Source organism: Eubalaena glacialis, chromosome 12 (assembly GCF_028564815.1).
Source record: "Eubalaena glacialis isolate mEubGla1 chromosome 12, mEubGla1.1.hap2.+ XY, whole genome shotgun sequence".
Classification (NCBI taxonomy): Eukaryota; Metazoa; Chordata; class Mammalia; order Artiodactyla; family Balaenidae; genus Eubalaena; species Eubalaena glacialis.
Window position 1 is genome coordinate 43,016,859 of NC_083727.1, and position 24,458 is coordinate 43,041,316.

The window sequence follows — 24,458 nt, forward strand, 5'->3', positions numbered from 1 at the left end:
CTTTACGTCTTAAGTGCTATACATAATTGTTCCACTGGCCGACCTTCTATCTTGTTTTATTGCAATTTTTTTCCTGATATATTCTTAAAAGCAAAAGGGAAATTGTAGATATAACTAAGCAAAATTAAATTTCCCTGTCAGTAGAACAGATGACGGATTCGTCATCATCTTTGGATTTTCCTTTCACGTGAAATATATAATGCTGGGAAAGATTAGCATATTAATAGTCTCTACTATCAGAATTCATTTCTTGGTTATAAATATGTAAAAGAATGAGTTTCTAAATTCTTTAAAATTCAGCTGAAGGGAAACAATCAGGACTGTAGCTCATAATTACTTATTATGTGAGATTATGAAAATAGAGGTTACTGTTATGTCTTGCCTTAAGGGAGATGGATAAATACAGACATGCCACAGCAGACTGCATTCAAGGCTGTAAAGAAACTCTCCAGCCCTGTTGGGAGAAGGATAGGAAGAAAAAATGCTGACCTTTCATTTCCTGTAGGTTGCTCATAATTTACGAGATTTCTTTACAGCTTCAACTATCTTTAAACCTTATATATACTAGTTAAGCCACAATAATGAAAGCTGAGATCATAAACAGCAAAAACTCCATTTAGATGCAGGATAGATTTTTCTAATGTAACCTAGAGGGAAAGCCTCTCAGCAGTGAGAGTTTTATGTTTTGATTTTTTTTTTTTTTAATTTTGGGTCTTCGTTGCTGCATGAGGGCTTTCTCCAGTTGCGGCGAGCGGGGGCCACTCCTCGTTGCGGTGTGCGGGCTTCTCATTGCGGTGGCCTCTCCTGTTGCAGAGCATGGGCCCCAGGCGCGCGGGCTTCAGTAGTTGTGGCACGTGGGCTCTAGAGCGCAGGCTCATTAATTGTGGCTCACGGGCTTAGTTGCTCCGCGGCATGTGGGATCCTCCCGGACCAGGGCTCGAACCCGTGTTCCCGGCATTGGCAGGCGGACCCCCAACCACTGCACCACCAGGGAAGCCCTATGTTTTGATTTTTAAGTGCTAATTTTAAAGTTGGCTGCTAGAGAAAAGGGTGTGAGTTTGTTTTAGCTTTGGTCTCCATTTCCTGTGTGAGTCCTTTGGGATGGATGTTAAGCTGAGATATGAAACCATTGGAAAAAAACAGGTAAAGAGAAAATATTATTATGAAAAATTAAACATTAACTTTCCACATAGTTTTTTTTTTTGAAAGGAAAATTAGTTTGACAGGGTGAAAGACTTTGGCAAAATAGGTGGCCCTGAGACCTTTATCTAGGCTCCCTGATAAAAGAGTCCAGTCTGTGGAAAGATCCTCCCCAAAGACGAGCAGGCCATGATCCAACAAATGTCTCTTTACCCCACAGGCTGAAGTTTGCAAGAAACAGATGATTAAGTTTAGAGCTTTTACAGAGTTGGCTAAGCTTTTGAATCCTGCCCTTTAATTAACAATATGCTTTACAAAACCAGGTAGCTGTAGTAGACAGTTATACCCACGTGTTAATCACTTATTTCAACAGGAAAAAACACTGGAATTTATGAATGGACATTGGTCTGTCACTACATGTTGATGAGAACGTTATGATCTTTGTCAGACCATGTTGCATGTACACACCCAGAGGCAGCACTGATTTTCCGGCATCACTGCTGGAGTTGGGAAAGGAGACGGAGGAGTGGTTGCAGGCGACCCTGGGAGATGTTACTCTCTCTGCCCTGCCTGGGCCAAATGACTCCTTGCAATGCAGTCAATAAAACGTTAAAAAGTTAAGTTTTCATATAAAAATGTTTATAGTTCATATTCTCCCATATAAACATTTCAAGGGAGAAAAAAAACAAAAAACAAAAGTCTCCAGCTTGGCACGAAAAAGATTAGATTCTGTCCCAAACATTGATTTGGAAATCTTCCCAAAAGAAAGCTGTCTGATCAAACTGCTGCAACCTTAAGTGGTAAAAACAATGCACTATATTTAAATGTAGCTGTCAGATTTTTCTAATCAGAGTATGAGAACCCTCAAAATCATCTTGTCTGGACTCTTCAGAAAAACACATAAGCTTTGTGATGTAGGATGGATCACTCCTAGGAGGCCTCCGGGAACTCCACAACTTCTCTTCATGGAAACTACAGGATTCCAGCTGCCTTAATCTTCATGCCTGTAAAAACGTGTACTTTTTCAAATTTGGGCCATATCTCCCCTGTGGCAGTGCTTTGTGTCCTTTGTCCTCAGTGGATTATTACAACTCTGGAAGTTCAAGAAAGGCATAAACTTCTAGATCCAAGCTCTAGAAACATTTCCATATTGGAGCTGAGAACTCTAAAAATAACTTTTTAGCACTCAGTCCTTGATATTCAAGAGGAAAAATTTAGAGCAAGGTGAAAGTCCGTGTGTGTGTGTATTTCAGGAGTAGGAGGACTTAACTTTAGGGCATAATATTATGTGAAGCTTCACTCACCTCTGCCTGAAGCACAAACTTAGGACATGTGAACAGTTGAGCAGCGGAGGGGGCACGTTCCTTGTGCGGTTTGTCTGCCAAATCACTTCTGTTCCCTTAATACATGGCGAAGGCACCCCTTCTTTAAAACTTCTTTATGGAATTAAACCATGGGGTCCTGGAGGTGAAGACCACATTTCACACCCAGAAAGCCTGTGTTTCTAAATCCCAGCACCTAGTACAATATAACCCTACTACATAAAGTACTAAAAATATGATTGATGAATAAAAGGAATCAATGAATGAGTAAACATGTATTTATAAACTGCTGTGACTGTGAAATGTAAGGCTTTACTTAATAAAATCAGCTTATGATATTTAGGTTGAATGAACAGCTGCTTTGTTTTTGAAAGCCACCCACTTTTTATTTTTCCTTGATTGTTTTTTGTTTTCCTGAGATTAATAATTTTGAAATGAATATTAAGGTAGGTGAAAGCATTGTTAAAACTGTTTGATGATATGTAAGTGCATCACAGGTTTAATTATAGTAAAATAATAAATAGATCTGGATTTCAAAAGTACCTCTAATAGATTACATTTTCCTAGTCCCTCATCTGAGATATTCTTAATTTATTTATTTTATTTATTTATTTTTGGCTGCATTGGGTCTTTGTCGCTGCACATGGGCTTTCTCTAGTTGTGGCAAGCGGGGGCTACTCTTTGTTGTGGTGCGCGGGCTTCTCATTGCGGTGGCTTCTCTTGTTACGGAGCACGGGCTCTAGGCGCGTGGGCTTCAGTAGTTGTGGCGCGTGGGCTTCAGTAGTTTTGGCACGTGGGCTCAGTAGTTGTGGCTTGCAGGCTCTAGAGCGCAGGCTCAGTAGTTGTGGTGCACGGGCCTAGTTGCTCCGCGGCATGTGGGATCTTCCCGGATCAGGGCTCAAACCCGTGTCCCCTGCGTTGGCAGGCGGATTCTTAACCACTGCACCACCAGGGAAGTCCCCATCTGAGATATTCTTAAAACTCTGTCCCCTGATATACCAGTGGCTTTGCAGGAAAATTTCATGGGGTTCACATACTGTCAAAACGAAAACTGCAGGGACTTCCCTGGTGGTCCAGTGGTTAAGACTTCGTGCTTCCAAAGCAGGGAGCTGCGGTTCCATCCCTGGTTAGGGAACTAAAATCCCACATGCTGTATGGCCCCAGAATTAAAAACTAAAAAAAAAAAAAAGACAAAATAAAAGGAAAACTGCAAAAATTTTTAAAATTAAGTGGGAAAAAAAAGAACAACTTCAGATATTCAGAAATCTTTAAAGTTTCTCTGAAAATATTAACATTCAGTCTCTTTACTGTTAATAATGGACATATTGGGTTTTTTTCACCCCAGATCCCTGATAATTCGTGTTCAGACTTGTCCATTTCCTTGCTTTCCAATGCTTCTCCCTCTTATGGTTCTACAGATGAACCCAAGAATACATGGACACAATACACTCTACATAAAAACACAGCACAGTTCCTTGTTTAAAAATAATGTTCTGTTTTTTGTAACTGTCTTCTCTCATTTGACTTGTATAATCCACATCTTTAAAGTTTCAGACTGCATTCAGTGTTTTAAGGTCAAAAACTGTACTTTTCTATGTTGAATGTACAGGTGAGTACATTTTCTACGTTGAATTACTTGGCAAGCAAGGGAAGGTTCTTTATGGGCAGGACTCAAAAGCTCTTGTTTACTGTTAATCCCGAATTCAGTTCTCAAAGCAAATGTCATATGCACAATGGTTCTGTTGTGGATTCAGAACCAAGTTCCATTTCAACAATAGTAAACTCCTCATCAGGCCCTGTTCTGCAGACATGTGGTTTCAGTCAGGCACTCCAGCGTCACCTCAGAATGTCTTTAATAGTTCGGCTGGATCATAAGTTCTTACAGATAACCAGCTGTTTAGAACTCAAGTGTTTTCCTGCTTACCTGCTACCTAGCTCTGAGCATGCATGTCAGTTCCACAGTTCTACCTCATATCTGATGCATAAACTAAAATGCTGGTTGGTAGATGTTGATCACTGGTGGACTAATTTTGAGGAATTGTTTTTTAACTTTTTTTCCCTCTATTTTCCAAATATTTTTACAAAGAGTTTGTGTTAGTTTTGTAATCAAGAAGCAAATAAACTATGTTTAGAAAAAAGCAGAAGCAGTGCCAATGGTAGATATCAAGATATTTTACATAAAAGGAAAAGATTCTGTTTTGGACTGCCAGTGAAATTTCTGATCTAATATTCTGGCAGACTATGAAACCACTTCAGAAAGAATTTTACTTCTTGCCAGAATTATAGAAACAGCCTCTTTTTCTACAATGTTGAAAAGATTGTCCACATCTCTCCCTATTCAGTTCCATTGTAGTTGAGAAGATGTTTTGATTTCAAAATGTGTAGAAGGGAAGGTAAACCAGTGCCTTGCAGACCACATCAGGCCCAAAATACTGTTCTGTTTGGTGACCACATGATTTAAAAATTGAAACTGATGCCCCTCGCATGGACATTTAGTTCCTCACAGGCCCATCACACCTTTAGGTAACCTGCCTGGCACCTGAGGTTATTTGAAGTTGACACCTAAAGGCTAGCAGTTAGTAAACAATGGACTGAGAGATGGTGTGACTAAGACATGTTAGGCAAAGCAACAATTGTGCTGATATCACCATTCTGCTTTTCATTTTGCACACGGGAAAAACTAATTTTGGAAGTAAGGAATTACAGTTAATTCAGTATCTACAAATGCATGGCTCTTACATAACCTTCTATAATCTTCTCCCCTGTATTGTCTTCCTTCCTACTTAGTTCATTCTGCACACACTGCCTGCTAATATTCCTAGAGCCTAACTGTACTCATGTATGTATTGTTTATTCAGTCATTCTTTCTTTACTGGGTGAAAGACCCCTTTTAGGCGCTAAGGAAACAAAAATGGATATGAAGCTCACAGTCTAATATCCCCTGAAGGGGATCAGATGTGAACATTAAAAGTAACAGGATTGTGATAGTTGGTAGGAACTGAGGGCTACGGAAACACAGAGGATGAAGGCTGTGACTGCCTGGGAAAGTGTTCCAAAGGCGACAACTGAGCTGACTCTGAGAAGGAGACATTCAGCTGATAATCAAGTCAGATAGGGTTACTCCGAGCCAAAGGAGGGCAAGCCAAAGCCTGGGTTCAAGGGAAGGCTTGGGAGAGTCAAGAAACTGCAATTAGTTTGGTTTGACTGAATCACCAGGGAGTAAGGAATGGAAAGAAAACAGATTCTCATTATTCATCCATTTAATGATTCATTTGATAAATTGTTTAATGACATGCTCTGTGCCAAACATTGAGGATACAATAGTGATTTATATAGTCAAATCAATTGTTGCACAAGGATCACAGTCTAATGAGAAATAGAGAAGAGTGTATCAAGAGTAAATAGAGTGTATTAGGTGCTGTGATAAAGTAAATCGGCTTCCCTGGTGTCTTATTTTTAAAAAGGGCCGCGGCCATCCCAGCCTTCAGCAACCACCACCCTGACCAGCGGCCGTCAACATCGAGGCAGGACCCCCACCAGCAAAAAGGATACAACTCACCGAAGGCTCCGGTGATGGTTAGAATCTTTGAGCAATTAAGTAGTTTTTTTTTAATAAGCTTTATTTTTATTTTTTATTTATTTATTTTTGGCTGCATTGTGTCTTCATTGCTGCGCGCGGGCTTTCTCTAGTTGTGGTGAGCGACGGTTACTCTTCACTGCGGTGTGCGGGCTTCTCATTGTGGTGGCTTCTCTTGTTGCGGAGCACGGGCTCTAGGCGTGTGGGCTCAGTAGTTGTGGCTCGCGGGCTCTAGAGCGCAGGCTCAGTAGTTGTGGTGCACGGGCTTAGTTGCTCTGCGGCATGTGGGATCTTCCCGGACCAGGGCTCGAATCCGTGTCCCCTGCATTGGCAGGCAGATTCTTAACCACTGTGCCACCAGAGAAGCCTGCAATTAAGTATTTTTAAATGAAGGTATGTACATTGTATTTTTAGACATAATGCTATTGCACACTTAATAGACTACAGTATAGTAAAAACATAACTTTCATATGCACTGGAAAACCAAAAAATTCATGTGACTTGCTTTATGGTGGTATTCGCTTTATTGTGGTGGCCTGAAACTGAACCCGCAATATCTCCAAGGTACATATAATTGAAAATATACATTGAGAGATGGAGAGAGGTCAGTGCTAGACATATGGGTTTGGTGACCATTAGCACACATGTGGTAATTAAAAACATAAATGTACATTAGCTCAGAGTATCACTGTTCATTTCTAAAATGGTGAGCTCTCCATGTTGCTTACCAAAGCAATTCCTAACTCCTCCAAACGGCATTCAGACAAAACTGTGATGGTTCAGCACTACGGACAGTGGCAGGACTGAGTGCCCTTCCCTGCCCCCTCCTCACCCCACCCCCAATATTTTAGTTCTGTAAGATCAGGACTTAATTATCTTTCCCAGCCTAGCTTTCTCTCTTTACTTCCTACCACTGCCCTGGCCCATATTATATGCTTAAGTCATCTTGTTCAAGCTTTTGTTTCTATCAGATGACAACCTGAGGCCCAAAGAGGCTAAACAGTTTGCTTAAAACCACATTCCTGGTTAGTGGATATCTTAGATCTGTTCTCAGTACATCATCTCTTCTCTCATTTTATTTGTTCCTATTTCTGGAAGGTTTTTTGAGTTCGTCTTCAAATTCATTGATTTGATTTGTGGCATTTTCCTATTTTGCTCTTTGCTGCTTTCATTGCTTTTTTTTTTTTTTTTTTTACTTTTACAGTCCTATTCTTATTTCTAAAGCAATCGCTCCTAATTTCAAATAGTTCCCATTTTAAATATGTAATATTTGTTAAAGTGACAGCTTTATTGAGATGAAATTCACATATCATAAAATTCACTCTTTTAAAGTGTACAATCTAGTGGGCTTTACGATATTCATAGAGTTGTGCAATCTTTCCCACTGTCTAATTTCAGAACATTTTCATCATTCCCCAAAGAAACCCTATTTACTTACTAAAAATCACTTCCTATTTCCCCTACCTGCCACCCAGCCCCTGGCAACCACTGATCTGCTGTTTTTATGGATTTGTCTATGCTGGGACATTTTACATAAATAGAAGCATAAAATATGTGGTCTTTTGTGTCTGATTTTTTTCACTTAGCATGTTCTCAAGGTTCATCAATGTTGTGGCATGTATCAGTACTCCATTCTTTTTATTGCTGAATAATATTTCCGTGTGTGTGTATAATTTTGTTTATCCATTCATCAGGTGATGGACATTTGTGTTATTTCCATTTTTTGGCTATTATGAATAATGCTGGTCTGAACATTTCTGTTTAGGGTATTGTGCAAACATATGTTTTTATTTCTCTTGGGTATATTTCATTTCTCTAGGAGTGGAATTTCTGGGTAATATGATAGCTCAATGTTCAATTTTTTGAGGTACTGGCAAACTGTTTTCCAAGATGGCAGTACCATTTTACACTCCAACCAGCAATGTATGAAAATTCTACTTACTCCACATCCTCACCAATACTTTTTACTGTTTGTCTTTTTTATTACAGCCATCCTACTGGGTGTGAAGTGGTATCTCATCATGGTTTCATTTTCCTAATAACTAATATTGTTGAGCATCTTTTCAGATACTTATTGACCATTTGTCTATCTTATCTGGAGAAATGTCTATTCAGGTGATTTAAAAATTAATTCTTTGTCTTTTTATTGTTTAGTTGTAAGAGTTCTGGATACAAATTCCTTACCAGTTATATGGTTTGCTAATACTTTCTCACATTCCCTGGGTTGCCCCTTCACTTTCTCCAGGTTTCTTTTGAAGCACAAAGTTTTTACTTTTGATGAAGTCCAATTTATCTGTTTTTGTCTTTTTTGTTTGTGCTTTTGGCATCAGATCTAAGAACCATTGCCTAATTCAAGGTCACAAATATTTGTGCCCATGTTTTAAGAATTTTATACTTTTAGCTTTTTTAAAAAAATTAATTTATTTATCTTTTGGCTGTGTTGGGTCTTCTTTGCTGCACGCAGGCTTTCTCTAGTTGCGGCGAGCGGTGGCTACTCCTCGTTATGGAGCGCGGGCTCTAGGCACGTAGGCTTCAGTAGTTGTGGCACACGGGCTCAGTAGTTGTGGCACATGGGCTTAGTTGATCTGCGGCATGTGGGACCTTCCCAGACCAGGGCTCTCGAACCCGTGTCGCCTGCAATGGCAGGTGGATTCTTAACCACTGCGCCATCAGGGAAGTCCCTATACTTTTAGCTTTTACAATTAGGTCTATGATTTATTTTGTGCCAAATTTTGCATATAACGTGTATATGGTGTGATTTTTTTTGCATCTTGTTGATAGCCCAGCATCTTTTCCTGGGTTTTAGAGTTTGCTAAAGTTTTTTGTTTGTTTTATTTGTATTATTAACTGTTCGTGGATGGGGTCATTTATGTTTACACCTCTGGTTAATCTCCTTTTATAGATTAAAACTGATGCTTTTAATCTAGAAGGTGGTTCTTTCTGCTTGTTCATTTTTATGACTGTGTTCATCTCCATGGATGAAGTTCACAATTTTCAGAATTGTTTGAGGGTCCTATTCAAATATTAGGTGCAGACAATGGGAGAAGGGAAAAATTAAGATTTTTCACAGTTCTACTTTAATAAGTTGGATTCCAGGTATCTGCTGGAGTAGGGGAAGAGTTACAGCAAGAGGGGGCAGGGTCAGAGACTACCACCATGTCACAGAATTCTTGTTTTCTTATGGCTCACCTCAGTATATGAAGGGTAAGCTGGGATGTCCTGGGATATTGCTCTTTGTGGACTCTAGCATTGAATGTTCTTCCTATAGATGTTGGTAGGATTGGTATTTGTCCCTCCCTAACTGCCCTATATCTCACATTTACCTCTAGACACAGAACACTTTAATAGCGAGCCCTTAAGGTTTATAGCAGGTGCCAATTCTTATTTCCCCCTTTTTATACCCCTTTGGATATTCAATAGTAGTTAAAACATGTAAACTTAGATCAGTGTCTTGCATCAGAACCCTTCTTTCAGCTTCTGATTTGGCTCTGCTCATTACTGATTATTCTTGGCTTCCATCTACTGACCCACATTGGTTCAGCTTCCTACTCTCATCACCCTGAATGGTTATTTTCTGTTTTTTGCTGGCGTTTCCTATACTTGTCCTGCCCTAGCCACCAGCCCCCTGACCTTGGTGACTGATTTATTTCTTGATGTTTTAGAGCAATAAACTACAATTAGAGATCAGATCGTGCTTCTGCCGGAGGTCCCAAGTATTTCCACGTTGCCTCACCTTTCTTCATTCTTAGAGTGAACCCCAGTTACACCTGAGGTAACCAAGTCCTTGTAATGTATAAGTGCCTAACACACATAGGAGCTTCTGAAAGATTTTGAAGTACCTTATTCATCTTTATATTGCCAATGGCACTTAGCATCACGTATGTACACAGTAGGTGCTCAACAAATATTTAAACATTCACTTGAATAATTAATAGAATAACATGTCAATTTCTTAGTAAATAAAAAACTTCTCTAATTCTAACAGCTTGAAGATAGTTTTTTTAAAAATTTTATTTATTTATTTATTTTTGGCTGCGTTGGGTCTTCATTGCTGCGTGTGGGCTTTCTGTAGTTGCAGTGAGCAGGGGCTACTCTTGGTTGCGGTGCGTGGGCCTCTCATTGCGGTGGCTTCCCTTGTTGCGGAGCATGGGCTCTAGGCACACGGGCTTCAGTAATTGTGGCATGTGGGCTCAGTAGTTGTGGCTCGTGGGCTCTAGAGCGCAGGCTCAGTAGTTGTGGCGCACGGGCTTAGTTGCTCCACGGCATGTGGGATCTTCCCGGACCAGGGCTTGAACCCGTGCCCCCTGCATTGGCAGGCGGATTCCCAACCACTGCGCCACCAGGGAAGCCCCTGAAGATAGTTTTTCATCCTTACGTTTATTTTGATGGTGGGTTTGAAATGGTACAAATGGATATCAGTACTTTTTAAACAATACCTTCCTAGAGATAGTTTAGAGTAGAGAAATACCATAGTCTCAATAAGTTTTAACAATGAAAGAGTTGACAGATCAGTGGTGTAATTATACTTTTATCTCCATTGTACTAATTGAAATTAGTACTTTTATTATTAATAGTAGTTTAAAAAATATATATATTCTCAATTCAGTTCCGAAAAGGATTTAAGGTAGTTGACATAAACATATACAGTATAACAATACCTAATGTAATAACAATAGTAAGTTATAAGGAAAGCAAAGAGAGAGAAAATGGGTGTAGGAAGAAAAGATAAAACCAGGAGAGAGGTTAGTAAACAAAATGTATGCTGCAAGGTCACCTACATGTACTTGCTTGTGGAAGGCTACATATTTGGTTCTGACTTTTGCAAGCAGTATCAAGAGGGCTCACAACCAGTTACAGAACTAGTGTCCATGGATTCAAACAAATTGCTTGGGATAAATACAATTTCTCCAGTTACTGAAACCAGAAAGAAATTTCTCCATAAGGTTGTCACAAAGACAACACTGTAAGTTATAATGATCACCATCCTTACAGTCAACACAGCACACTTTTGTAGAAGTCATTTCTCAATATAGGCTAGGAACACAGAGTTCTTCACACACAAGGTTCAGTAGACTAAATTTAAGTTGTGCAGTGTTTTTAGTGCTGACAGTAACCCTGCTGGTTGTCCTAATGAGGAGAACATTTCCATGGTCAAGTTTAAATGGCATGATGCCTCTAATGCAGCTCAATAGCCTTGAAGAAATTTTCAGATCAGTGGGCATATTGTTGGATAAAATACGCCAAAAAAGTCGAAAGAGCAAGAGGTCTGTGGTATTAGTCAGATTTCTGCTGCAGTAGTGCTGCATAACAGCCAGCCACAAATTTTAGAGGCTTAAAACAGCAGATGCTTGGGAGGTTTTTTTTGTTTTTTGTTTTTTTAGTATTTCACTTTCACATTTTTCTTTTTTTTTTTTGAATTTTACTTTATTTATTTTTTTATACAGCAGGTTCTTATTAGTTATCCATTTTATACATATTAGTGTATATATGTCAATCCCAATCTCCTGTTTTTCTTGCTCAAGGTTTGGTCAGCTCCACATCTCCTCATTTTTGAGTCAGTGGCTAGCCAGTAGATTACAGAAGCAAGTAAGTGCTAAAGCCAAAGACAGGCATGTGTAAAGCCTCTGCTTGCATCACATCTGCTAACTTCAGTTGCCAAAGCAAGTCACATGGTCAAGCCCAATATGGTCAATGGGGAAATATACTCTGCCTACTCTGGTGGGAGGTGCTGCAGAGCCACTTGACAGATGCCGTGTAATTCCACATCAGGGAGGGACAATCCAATTACCATCACCATAATTCTGTTTGCTATACCCCTTCACATTTCACTTCCCATTTCAGACCTCTAAGGATCATACAACATTGGATTAGTAAGGAAATTTAAAGGTTGTCTAGTATGATCCTTTTTGTTTTAAATATGAATTATCTGGGGCACAGAGAGACTATAAGACTTGCCTATAAGTCAGTTCAAAGCTCTGCTATGTGAAACTAAATGTTGTACCGCTGACTTTCCTCTCTACATTCCACTTCCAAACCCCAGCTCTACGTGGAATTAAATGAGTTTAGTTCATGAGATTAAATCTAGGATTAAGGACCTAAACTTCAGTCTCCAGAGATAAAAGCCTAGACTGGCTGCAGATGTAAAGAGTTTTGGTAGTACACTGAAGGGAGACCTTAAATTCTAGGTTCTGACTTTAAAAAATTGGTTTCTCATAGGGTTTTTCTAATGAAAATATTTACAGAGTCTGAGTTGTTATTTAAAAATAGGTAATGTTTCCAGAAGGAAATGTTTAGTTTCTTTCCCAGTTGCTTTCCATTGTCTCCATGTTTTATCTGACAAAGAATCAAATGTAAGTAAGGGCAAGGGGGAGGGGAGGTGGACTGAATGGAAGATTGTCAGAGATGGAGGAAAGCTATTAAACAGGTCATGTTCAAACTGACTTTTGTTTTTTAAGTTTCCCTAATGTCCTCCCGTAAGGTAAATCACCAGTGGGCATGTGCTTGGCTTACTCCTCAAAAGCAGATCTGAGCTGGTAAGCACGCTGAAATGCACTGGAGTCGGGTTTGTTTTGAGAGAAGGGAACAGCTGTTCCTCCGGGGTCCTCAGCAGACGTGGAGCCTATCCATTACCTCAGTGTTCCTACATGCATTGCTTACAGCCCTTTCTGTGTTCTGTTTACTGTGCCAATTTTGTTGGTCAGTGTGACCGGATATTACTTTTTTTTTTAAAAGAGATACTTAATAGTTAATATAGTATTTGTTATTAATGTCCTGCCCAAGTTTGAAAGTTTCTTTAACATTTCATGGTTGTACTTCTAGTTTGCTTACTTCTGTGAATTGACACTTCTAGCAAGAAACTTGACCCCTGTAGATGATATTATCTTGGAGGAATGTAGGGCTAGGCTAGAGAGTAGTTTTTCTGAGAATCAGTGATCTGACCACACATAAGAAACAAAGCCAGATAAGAAACAGCCATTCAACATGAAAAACAGTGATAATTTAGCTATACAACATTAAAAAAGAGGCACAGGAAAAGATACAAAATATGCTTTAAAATAATTATTTCCTATCCTAATATTGTTCTGTTCCCTTTATTTTACCCTCGAACAGATGGTCCCCAAGTTTTCAAGTAGGATCCCATTTTTAAGATGAAAAAATTTCACAGAGCCCCACATAAAAGTAAAATTGTAGTTTTAGTAGAATTTGATTGAGATAGTACATTAAGACAAAGCACATTGCTATGAATTCAGTAATGCTTTTAATTAAAATCATCCTTTATTGAACAAAAGAGCATCTACATTCATTTGACGAATAGGCATACATATCAATGCAAGCCAACTTATTCAGGGTACAGATATAAGCGTACTTCATGGAAGTATGTGGGTCTCCCTGTAGTAATTATAAAGATTGGCTGATGTCCATGGCTCATAGTTTGGCATCTAAACTTTGTTCTCCATTTTTATGCCTGTCAGTTTTGGAAGCTGTCCTATTTAATGACATCATTGGTCTCCCGTCTACACAGGCACTGCGTATTCTTACTAGTTGGATTAATCAGGACATAAGAAAATGAACTGAGCCTTGTCTTTCTAAAAGAAGACTGGAGTTTAGGACCTTTTTTTTTTTTTTTTTCAATCTACTATATGTTTCCTTGAGGAAATCAGTATCTTTGAGATATTGATATATCTTTTACCTTTTGCAAAATTAAGGATGGGGGCTGGGGAGATACTTGCTCTGCCCAACTCAACAGATACTGTGAGGTTCAAGTTAGATTATGTAGCACCTAATTATATAAACAATCAATGGTAGCTGGCCAGCCAGTATTTGAGTAGAATCTTCCCGTTTAGAACCTAATTCTTAGCTGTTGCAGTACTAGGAATGCATAGTTCATCCAGAGTTACACTGGCCTGGGTGACTGCCATGCTCCCCAGACTCACAGTGGCTTGTGGACAGACAGCAGAAGGTCTGCACAGTGGACTGGGCTGAGAGCGGTGACTTAGGTTTAAGATTCACCGTGGCCTTTTCAGTGAATCGTTTAATCTCTGGGCCTCAGTTCCTTATGAATAGAGAAATGGACCAAAATCTCAAAGGTATTCACTTTTTGCAGTGGGGCTCTTTTTTTTTCCTAAATGAAATCTAATTGCAAAACTCCAATGTATAAACCAGACACAAAACAACACACAATTTTCACATGCAGTTTAAAACTTTCACTGTTTGCCATTGAGGCCCTAGGAGTACACCTTGACAACCACCGATTTAGTTCACATTTAAGATCCAGCTCTAAATGAAGATGCCCACTTATTAAAGTGAGAGATGTTCCTTCCCAAAGAATTGCTAGTGGTCATCTCCATGAGACGTCTAGCCCTGATGGTCATGTCCACTCAGGAAATCAAACCTTAGATCAGAAAACTTTGAGCATAAAATAAATCAAAGCAAGTTCTCTATTTTTTTTTTTTTTTTTTGGCCAGGCTGTGTGGCTTGTGGGATTTTAGTTCCCTGACCAGGGATTGAACCCCGGGCCCTTGGCAGTGAAAGAGCTGAGTCCTAACCACTGGACCGCTATGGAATTCGCCACAAGTTCTCTATTCTTGAGGAATAGTTCTATCAAGCAGTGGTTGACCTAGCTTAATGCCCTTCTTCATGCTAATAGTTTTTTTTTTTCTCTAAAGAACTGGGCAGGGAAATCTAGAATCTCAGCACCATTCCCCATAGATCAGTGTTGGAAGAAACCTTACCCTTTAACTTGCCTTTTTATGTCTCCATGTAGATCTCCATACTCCTGACATGACTGTCCTCCTAACATTCAAAATATGCATCGTAGACTCCAGGATGAGAACTTTTCAGGTCATCGTATGTTTGAACACACCTGAGCCAGGCTCTGCCTTGTGCATTTCCTATGTTTGAGGGTTTGCTACCATTGGAGATAGAGTCATTTCTCTTTCCTCCAAGGAGTAATTCTTAGACAATCCGTTTATACATTGATCTGAAATACGACTCTCTATAGATTCAAACATCATCAAATGTGTAACTGTTTGATGAATGAGTCATATTACAGCATGCTCTAGACTACAAGTTCCCCATAAGATTCTGAGCTACTGCAGGATATGTTTCTGTTTGCTCAGCGCCTAACAGGACCTGAGGTACTAAGGACACTCGATAAATCTTGAATGACTGACTAAATGAATTAAGTGAATTTGTGGCAACTCGTTAAGCAAGAAAAGACTGAATTACTTTATTATTTTCAAAAGCAGCAATTATAAAGTTTATAACTCAGTTTGTCACTGAGCAAATCTAGTTTGTACCTTCAGACCCCAACAATGCCCCTGCATTGTCACAGCTTCAGAAACCTTGAGTTTCTTTCTTTCTTTTTTTTTTTTTTGGCCGCGCCCCATGGCTTACGGGATCTTAGTTCCCCGACCAGGGATCGAACCTGCACCCTTGGCAGGGAAAGCGTGGAGTCCTAACCACTGGACTGCTAGGGAATTTCCCAGAAAACTTGAGTTTCTAAACCACACTGATGCCATTTTCAGGGTGCAGATTGAACTGTCATCCAGTATCTGCCCCTATCTCCAGCCACTGAAAGAACTGCAGGGAGCTAGAGCATGAGGCTGGCTGCTGATGAGGGAACCAAAGAGACTACCTGGGTTCTAATCCCGGCCTTTGTTTGCTATGTGACTTTGCTAAGTTACTTACTATCTCTGTATCTATGACATGGATATTAGTTAATGTGAGGATTTCATGAGTTGATGCACCTAAAACTCTTGGAACAGAGCCAGGCATGTTGTAAACATGCAGTAAGTACTGACTTTCATATATTCATCCTGGTTTAGTGGAAGGAGCATTAGCTTTGAGTTAGTCAAGACAGGCTTATAATTCATACTCTGGCTGTTTTTCTTGTGTAATCATTTAATCTCACTAAACTTGTTTCATCTTGTGTAAAATGTGAATAATAACATAGTGGTGGGGGGAAAATGCTATTTAAAACCACAGCAGACAACAGTCTTCAGATTCCTAAGACTCTAAATTTAGGGAAACACCTTGATGAGCCTACTTTGTATATGAAGGAGGAAGCCCCAGGCAGAGAACTAAATTGCTTTGCCTGATAAAGTAAGAATTTTGAGCATTCCAGAATTTGAGATGAAAGCACCAACCCCAGGAAGGAGAGAAGTCCAGCAAAAGAGCCAAAAACCTGGGGCTCTATTTGGGGCAAGAGTCTTAATATTCAACGTTGACTTGTTACTTGGCACCGCAGTGGACCATTCCTTACCTTTTCACCAGAATATAAATAGATGTTTGTTGCACAAGCAATCATGTGTGGGTGATACTTTGGGAAGTGAAGAAATTGGGATGATGTGTTTGTGATATTGGGGAAGGCAGTACAGTAGAAGGGAATGAAAACACAAGAGGGATGTAGAGGTGAGATGAAGAAATTTGGCCTGGGTAGGAAAACAGAATGTGAGGTAAGGAAGAGAAACCTGGAAAAGCGGGGAAAACCAGCAGATTTCTCACCAGTGTGAGACAGCAATCAAGTACTTTTATTTTACACTGATCTTAAAAGATTTAAAAAATGAAAACAAACAAACAAACAAAAAACCCAAGAGTCAGTTAAAGAAACTAAGTACCCTGGCATTTGTGCTACACACTCACCAGGATTCTTATGACAATTAGTGTTAATGGATGTAAACTCCTAGCACAAAGTAATCATTCTATAAATGATAACTATCATCCATTCACCCTGTTAATTCATACACTATTCGGTGACTCTTTGCCCAGGAAGCTGGGCAAAGAGCTGCTGGTATATGTTGGGGGCAGTGGAGCATACAGGTTCATTCATTTTACCTAACACCCCTCCTCCTACTCCCCACACCTCTACCCGTGGCCTCTGTCTTTCCGCAAAAGAAAATACACTCCCTGAGCCTTCAGGAGGGCCAGGGCTGTGCCCCTCCGGGAGCATAGGCAGGCTTGTGTGATTACAAAAGATTTTTCCTCTGTCATGTTCATGTAAGAGAATGCTTATACAATGAAAGTTTAAAACTTTTTTCATTAATCAACTCAGCTAAGGTAAGAGGGACAAGCAGGGTTTTAAAAACATGGGAGTTATTTTATCTATGATCCATTTTCCACTAAATGACTACCAAGATAGTTGGAACACAAGAGTAGGTAATGGCTTTGTTTTCCCAAGATGTAGTCATTGTGATTATTTTTAGATGAAAGATTTGAAGCCAGAAGCACAACTCATAATTATGTTGCTGTGATTCTATAACCAGTTGTTTTGTGGAATTAATTCAACCATGACAACTTTAAGGTCACCATACTTGCCAAAAAAAAACCCTGCAGATAAAAACTGAAAATAAAATATTCCATGACAAGAAGTGCTGTTTCCTACGATTATCTCACATCTTTCTACTTTCGAAGCTTGCACACCCTCCTCCCTTAGGCCCTTTCCTAGTTCTCAGTTCTTACCCTGCTCTACCAATTATTGAACCCCCAGACAGCCCCTCCTTCAGGAAGCATTCCTAAAGACCCCAGCCTGATGAGCACCCCTTGCTCTGAACTACTGCACTGATTGTGGATGGTCTACAACCTTCCTTAGAACTCCTCATTCTCTCCCTTGAATTTTAGTTCATTTTCAAATACATCTCATTATTTCCAAAGCTAGGTTTTTACTATGTAACAATTTTGCATTACAAAAACAATATGTCAGAGATCAATATTATCAAAAATTTGGAAGAGAGAGGAAAGAAAAATATTCATAATCTCATCATCTTAACACTAATTCTGTACTCATCATTTTAGGGTGTTTTTTCCTAAACTTTTTTCTCTGCTTATTTTTTTCACTGATTTAATTCCAGTGGTGATGCAATTTCATATTTTGACTTTTTTCAACTAATGTTACATCACCACCATTATGCTAATTGCTATAAGCCTTTATAAATATTACTTTAAAGCCTGCATAATATTGACTATTGTTAAAATTTTAGATTGTTAATTATAGTCCACTATTATAAATGATACTGCAGTTGACATATTTATGCATATAGTTTTTTCAGCGTGTGTATTCATTGTGTACGTGCATGCGTATTTTGATATTTTTTTCTTAGGATAGTATCCCAAAGGAAGATTACTGAAACAAAGAGTATGATTATTTTTATGGTTTTAGAAACATATTGCCAAATTGGTTTCTAGAGTTGGACCAATTTATATCACCAGAAACATATGAGAATATCAGTTTCTCCAGATTTTCCCCAGAATTATTTTCTTAATTATTTAATCTTCATATAAACAAAATAAAATGATGTTAGTTCACTTTTAATTTTTTACTATGAATTATTTAAAACATACAGAAAAGTATGGAGAAAAATATTAATCCATAGCCCTGGTTTATCAAATCTTAACACATTTTCATATTTTTACTAGTTTTATAAAAATAAAATATTACATATATGGTTGAAGTCTTTGTGTACCCCCTTCCCAATTTTACTCCCTATCCCCCCTCTACAGAGACAAATGGAATTGGATGTTTATCATTCCTTTGCATTTCCATTTCCATATCTTTTAACTGTTAAATCTTTGATTACTAATGAAGTTAAACTCTTTCCTATGGCATAGCTCATAGGAAAGTACTCAGGTCCTAGAGTCAGGTAGAACTGGCTTTGAATTTCTGCTCTGCTTCTCGCTCTCCATGTCTCTTTGGACCTCTCCGTGCCACGGTTTACTCATCTAGAAAATGGAGATATAATCATTCCTACTATTGTCTATGTTGTCATGAAGATTAAATGCTACAGTTCAGGCAAAATTCTTGGCACAGTGCTCAGCACTCAATACTACCTTTCATTATTGCTCTAGTTTCTCTTTTGGATTGCTTGCTCCTTGTCCTTCTTAAAAAGATTAGCTTACCTACAACTTGTGAAACACTTTATCAAACATGATCCTGTTTACTCCGCATGACAGCTTTATGAGGTAGTACTGCAGTGATCCCATTCGATAAATGAGGAAACTGAGCTAGAAAGGTCCAGGGCCAGCAGGGAACAGAGCTGTGTCTGTACTCGCATCTCTGGTAGCTGGCACCTTACATTGTGCACTTCTGTGCTGCAGTACCATCACCTCTGAAAGTTAACAAGCCGTTTCATGATATAATATTACTGGCCTATGAGGTAGTTTTAGCACTGTTCTTTAAGATAATCATTATAGATAGATCCCAGTTTCTTTCTCTATTTATAATTGTTTTCTTTTTCTATATTCTCTAAATAGTCTATAAGAAATATTTATTGCTTCTATAAAACTAGATATACTTTTAAGTGCAACAAAAAAACGTTACCAGTTATATAATTATATTTACATTGTTAGAGATTTAAGATCTCCAAGTTTGGTATTACTTTTCTCTGATTTTTTTTTTTAATAAGACAAAGTAAAGATCTTATGCAATTTCTGCGTCCAAATTTCAGTCCATGAATGCATTAATCCTAAGCCTTCTAACTAAAATAACCCCATAATGATCCTGAGTGTTTAACAGTTAGCTGCAGTAAGATTAAAATTTTATGACTTATAAAAATTTAATTTTAAAGGAAAAATAATGTCTTATTAAAATGTATTTATAAACTACATTTCATGAAACCTTATTTTTTATTTTTTTCCCAAGGAACAGTAAAAAGTGCCCTGGGTATAGATTATAATCTACTCTGGCATGCATTAATAGAACACATTAATAAATATCAGTTCTGTTTATATAACTCTTAAACTACAAGAACATTTTTTAAGATGACATTTTATGGTAATCACATTTTTATCAGTTCTCATATTTCGCTCATTTTTTTCTCTGAACATTCTGATCTCTCACATTGAGTGACATTCTTCTTATCATATTTAAGAAAACCAGGGGGGAAAAAAAAAAAAAAAAAAGAAAACCTGGGACTTCCCTGGTGGTGCAGTAGTTAAGAATCCGCCTGCCAATGCAGGGGACACGGGTTCGATTCCTGGTCCGGGAAGATCCCACATGCTGCGAAGCAACTAAGCCCGTGTGCCACAACTGCTGAGCCTGCGCTCTAGAGCCCCCGAGCCACAACTACTGAGCCCGCATGCTGCAACTACTGAAGCCCGTGCACCTGAAGCCCGCGCGCCTAGAGCCCATGCTCTGCAACAGGAGAAGCCACTGCAATGAGAAGCCCGAGCACTGCAACAAAGAGTAGCTCCCCCTCACTGCAACGAGAGAAAGCCCGGGTGCAGCAATGAAGACCCAATGCAACCAAAAAATTTAAAAAGTAAATAAATAAATTTATTGAAAAAAAAAAAAAAAAAAGAAAACCAGATTCAGATAACCCAAGAGGGGAGGGAGTTAATGAGGCAGTTACAGGCAACATGACAAAGCCCCCGGGGCACGGTAGACTGAGGGACCCTTAATGGCAACTAGAGGAGCAGAGAGCATCTCAAGACTCAGGAAAAGTGTGAGTTACGGACACGATCACGCAAAGGCTATTTACTGAACTAAATACTAAAGTATTTTGAAAAGATATAGATCCCGCCAACCTAAATACAGTGTTTGTTTTGGTTTTATTCCAATATGGGAATAATCTGGCTCTTTTTTTCTCCCAGAAACCACAGGCTTCAGGTAAGTGGCTGAAGTATGGGTTACTGGGAGTCTATAAAAACCATCCCTTTATAAATGACAGTCTACCCCTCACCTGGCAATCTGACAATTCTCCCAGCTACTCACTGGAGCAATGCTCTGGGTCTGGCCTTTTGCCAGTATGTGAAAAGGGATCAAGGCACACGCGCTTCACTGTGGCTCTCACTGTAAGTCTCCTTCAGCAGAACTTCTCCAGGAGCCGGCAGTCACCTCAGCAGAAAGCCACCTTGCAGCCGAGAAAGTTCACCTCTTACTGGAGACTGTATTAGCAGGAGAATGCCCATACATACCAAAACATTCTAAGGGAATTCATTATAAGCCCCTAGATGAAAATACAACAGAAAAACTACAGTGCCTGGTATCGGCTTCCCGTGTAGCCGGTAGGTACTTACAGGGTGATAACTACCTACGCCCTGGAAACACGGAGATATACACACTCACCTGCTAACTGAGTCTCACTTCCTCTAAGAAATGTTAAGCAATCTGTCCTAAGAGATGGTATGGAGGAAGATGAAAATTCCTTTAAAAAAATGATATGGTAAAACCCAAACTCAAACCCAGAGCCAAAGTTGCATTGCTCTTCTATGCTTCGATTTTCTAGAAACAGCTTCAGGCAACAGGCTCAGGAGCTGGGTGAATTCAGGGGCCATTTTAGGGCAAGCTGGGTGGGATTAGATGTTCCAGTCTGCACCGTTCTCCTAAGCCTGCCGTGATCTGAAACTTAGCTCTTGGGCCTGGGCCAGAACCAGGCTGACATTCAAGGGTGAGCAAAGAAGGCAGCAGCCTTCAGGCAACTGCTGTGCAGAATTCGCTGGATAATGCCTTTGGCTCTGTTCTCCCCAACGCTGGTCAAATGCCCCCAATCCATCCCCTGCCTCCTTAGTGTCACTACAGGTGCCTCCTGCTGAAATCATACACCTTTTTAAGACAATGAAAATAAATCCTACCGCTATCTCTATCTTTTGATCTCGGTTGAAAACAGTTATCTTTCAGTGATTGTCACAGTGTAGATAACTTGCCCAATTTTACTAAGGCTAAAGTTTGTTCATAACTTCATTAGGAGATTATCTGTAATGGAAGAAAAAAGTACCTAATTATTTGATATAAAGATTTATATAATATCCCAATTAGGAAAATGTCATATAAATTTATGTATATCATATATATATCTTTTGTAATTTATTTTGTCATCATTCATAATATATGTATGAGGAGTGTGAATTTAATTTTAGACGCTTTGTTCATTGTTAATTCATCTCAGATTCTCTGTGAGTACTTATGATAATGAATATTTGATGTTCAGGTGGCTTTTCTGTGCTTTCATTTGCAATTTTGCAGTTCGGTAATTGGCGATTAAAGGTGCAGAGAACATTTTTAAAAAGTCTCAGTCACTATAATAAAAGTACAAATTGGTTATTCTCGGTTTTTCAAAACTTTTAAGTCTTACTGGGTTGTAAGAAAAGTCTATAAGAAGTTATTCCTTCTGAATTCAGTTTTAGGTAGTATGTTAAAATAGATGCCCCAAATATAACATTATAAGAAATTAGAAATGTTTAAGAAATATCTTGACTATGGCTCAAAGTAGAGAAAAAAGTAGACCAATTTTAATGAATTAATTTTAATTAAGTTAGTCTAGATATGTCCAAATATAAGGTGATCCCCATTTTTTTTTAAGACACATTTTCAAAAATGTGTCCCAAGTTTGGGACAACTTGACATGTTAAAATTTTGAGACATTAGTGAAATGGTTAAATGTCAACACAATATTGTTGCTTAACAATAACACAAGATATGTTCCTTTTTTCCACTTTCACATTTAATATGTATTTTTAATCACTACAATGTAGTAATTATTGTAGTACATTTTATGTTTTAAATTTATCTTTTTTAAAAAAATACAGATTCCCGATTTTATAGATTGAATTTACATCAAGCTAGATGACTTCTCCAATCAGTCTGTTGTTGATCAAAATAAAGTAAGAAAGTGATCCATAATATTAGAGACTTGTAAGGACTGGAGCACAACGTGACTCCATCTTTTCTGAGAGCTAATTTGGGTTAAAACCCCCAAACAACCCACACCTTATAGATATCTATGTATGTTTACAAAACAGAAAATTCAAAAGCTATAATGGGTCATAGTGAAGTAAGCCAAACTTTCATACCTGTCCCTACTTTTTCCTGCTCTACTTAGGTACTCAACAAATATTTACTAAATGAGTAAGTAATGAACATTTATATACTATCTTCTTTCGGTTTTTTAGCATGTATTATTTTTACAATCAGAAAAAAATAACAAAGATAAGAAATTAGTTCCCCCATAAATCCGGAATTTATAGCTAGACTTGTCTTTTATTTTCTGAATATATTATAATACTTGTTAAAATTCCATTGAAATTTTAGCTAAAATGTCCACTCTTTAAATCAGCCCAGGTCACTCTAGGGATTGTTTTAGTGATATTAGCTCTATTTACAGTTCCAGAGATCCCTACACATTCTTCCATTGTGTAAGCAATACGGGGAAAATTCTTTGGAATGAAAACTTACCAAAGTTAACAGAGCTATTGAATTGAATACTACCTACTACCTAGAAGTAACAAAGCTACTGTGAAAACTGTCTTAATGTTTTAAAATTATTTGAGTAGTGAAGTTGTAACAAATTAATTACTCTTAATTAGCTAATTAAATCCTGTGGACCTCAATGAACTCAACAAGTTGCACAAGTTTGTAGTCTGCTTCTGGAAGCACTTTGGATAGCGGCAAACTTGTCCAACTGGGGCAGCAGCCGCCAGGACCACCCCAGGCAGGACTATTGAGGACTTTGTCCCATGAGTTTCATGTGTGCCCAAGTGGCATTCTGAGTCCACTCAAACCTGTTGTTTCTCTCAATCCTGCCTTCCTCTGCTGTTCAAAATGTAAGGTGCTTATTTATCTATACCATTGTCCGGTGTCAGTCCGTGCTGCTCTGTGCTGCCTTTCTGGTAACTCATCCTCGGTTGACAGTGCTCAGAAACATTTTCATCATGCTCTAAGTATCCCCCATGCTCTAAGTGTTCCCCATTTTACTATTTACAACAAACAGATACATAGATGAAAATCTAACTCTTTTAGATCTTTATCTTCACGTATTGTTTCAGTTGGGTTCTCTGGGAAGCAGATGCTAAAATGGAGTTAGGAGTGTTAAGACGTTTATTGGAGGGTAACACCTGTGAAAGATAAAAGGGGCAGGAAATAGGATTGGAAAGGAAGGCTCAGACCACAATGCATATTAGATGAGGTCTCAGTCAATCCAATGGGGAGCTAGAGGACAAAGACTGATGATAGAAGGGTTCTGCACTGGAAAGACTGGCAGGCCCCAGTATCTCTGCCGTGCTCAGCCATTGGCTGGGGCTCTCCAAGAAAAGAGAGGCCTCCAAAGGTAAGGCAGATCTCACAGGTGCTAACAGCTTGTGGACTGAATGTCCTTGTGGATGAACATCAGGGTCTTTCTTGAAGGGAAATCAGAGAGAAGCAACTCCAGTGCTACCTCATAGATTGAATTCCTCCACTGCCCCACCTCTGAAATCTGAAACTCCAACATGCTACCCGTTCACCCTAATGCCCTATCTTTCCACCATTTGCTCCCTTACTCTCATTATATCTGCTGTTTGATTTCATGTGAAACTTCCACTCCCTTACTCCCTGAACCTTCTCTCAACATTTCACCCTTTCTTGACATCACTGCTTTCTCCAGATAGGCTAGACCCAGTTCCCCATCACTTCATCCATGCTCCAGACGGTATCCTTAAATTCTTTGCCC